Source organism: Diaphorina citri, unplaced genomic scaffold (genome assembly GCF_000475195.1).
Source record: "Diaphorina citri unplaced genomic scaffold, Diaci psyllid genome assembly version 1.1 scaffold721, whole genome shotgun sequence".
Lineage (NCBI taxonomy): Eukaryota > Metazoa > Arthropoda > Insecta > Hemiptera > Psyllidae > Diaphorina > Diaphorina citri.
The window spans coordinates 100,195-102,051 of NW_007378154.1; the positions used below are offsets into that span (position 1 = coordinate 100,195).

Consider the following 1,857-nt stretch of genomic DNA (forward strand, 5'->3'; position numbering starts at 1 on the left):
CTCTCTCCTCTCTCTCTCCTCCCTCTCTCGCTCTTTCTCTCTCTCTTTCTCTCCCCTCCCTCTCTCCTCTTTTCTCCTTTCTGTATCCTATGTCTGTTAACATTGTGTGGGGATTTGTAGAGGGATATAGTGTGTTATCAAATAAAACATGTAGGCATTTGCGAAAGAGTAGACAGAGATGTTGTTGTGAATATGTATACAGAGATGTTGTGAATATACTTACAGAGATGTTGTGAATATACTTACAGAGATGTTGTGAATATACTTACAGAGATGTTGTGAATATACTTACAGAGATGTTGTGAATATGTATACAGAGATGTTGTGAATATACTTACAGAGATGTTGTGAATATACTTACAGAGATGTTGTGAATATGTATACAGAGATGTTGTGAATATACTTACAGAGATGTTGTGAATATGTATACAGAGATGTTGTGAATATACTTACAGAGATGTTGTGAATATACTTACAGAGATGTTGTGAATATACTTACAGAGATGTTGTGAATATACTTACAGAGATGTTGTGAATATGTATACAGAGATGTTGTGAATATACTTACAGAGATGTTGTGAATATGTATACAGAGATGTTGTGAATATACCTACAGTCTCCTCAACTTCTCCATAGCCTTGGTATTGTTTTAGTCCGTCCTTCCTTTATTATTACAATAGTAATAAAAAAAGGTATAAGGGACGGACTATTGTATTCGCTTCGGTGTCTGTCTGTCAGTCAGTCAGTCCGTCAGTCGAAACATGTTTTTGATACCTGGCTATTTCAAGAAGTGTTTCATGAATAAGAATAAATTAATTACCCTTTTTTATTTAAATATTAATATTTGTTGTTTTTATTTCATAGTACATATTCAACAAACAGTAATTCAAGAGGATTATCTTTTTCTTTTAAACTTTTGTTAACCACCACTTCTTCTTCTCTGTCCCAGGGTTCTGACGAAGACTCCGTCCTCTTCTCGACCACACCCCCCATCAACCCTCCCTCGCACCGCCAAGATCTGCCCCCGCCTACGGGCTCCACCCCGCAAGCCCCGCCCCCCAACGGTCTCCCGCACCACGCAGAATCTCACCACGCGGGGCACCACGCTCCGCCCGGCGGACATTTGGGCCCGCCCGGGCACGGGAATCATCACGCGGGCGGAGCGTCTCTCGCGCCGCCGATTCATGGACCCCCGCCTCCCCCGAGTAAGACGGGACCTGCGCCCGAGCCACCGCCTGGCGGGAGTGCCGTTAGTGGAGGGGGTTATCATACGCAGGGCGGAGTGCCGGTCCCGGGGAACAAACATCCGCCCCCTGCTGCTCACCCCCATTATCCCCCGCCCCAGGTGAGTGAATTGATCGAATGGTTGAGATATCTTTCAACTTGACGGTTTACCTGGCTATTGAGTATAGGGAAATCCTCGTTTCATTTCGATCCCTATTTGGTATGTTGGTAAACCCCCAGTATAAATCTCCAACATTATGCCTGGGTACTCTGATGCATAGGAAGATAAAGGAAGACTATCACGTCACGTGAGCTCACGTGAGAGTATTGTGGCTGTCGTAAACGAAATAACCTACAAAATATTATGGGGAAAACTTTGAACTACAACTTTCTAACTCCTCATGACTTCACGTGACGTGAGTGTATTTCTTCCTTAACGATTCTATTTTCTCTTTCTTTCAGATGATGAACGGCCCTGGGCCTCCACCCCTGGGAGCCCCCAGCACCCTTCCCCCATCCTCTCAACCTTCTCATCCACCCCGCCTACCACCCACCTCCTCGCTTCCCCCACCCACTGCCCACCCGCTCGGCCTCACCCATCCCCATCCAGCCAACGGGTACTCCCCGCCGGGC

General features: G+C 45.8%; 1 protein-coding gene across 1 annotated transcript in view; it reads left to right on the plus strand.

Moving 5' to 3' along the window:
* Window positions 1-1,857, plus strand: part of LOC103511499 (nascent polypeptide-associated complex subunit alpha, muscle-specific form-like) — a 19,221-nt gene that overhangs the window by 6,470 nt on the left and 10,894 nt on the right. The window lies entirely within an intron of this gene.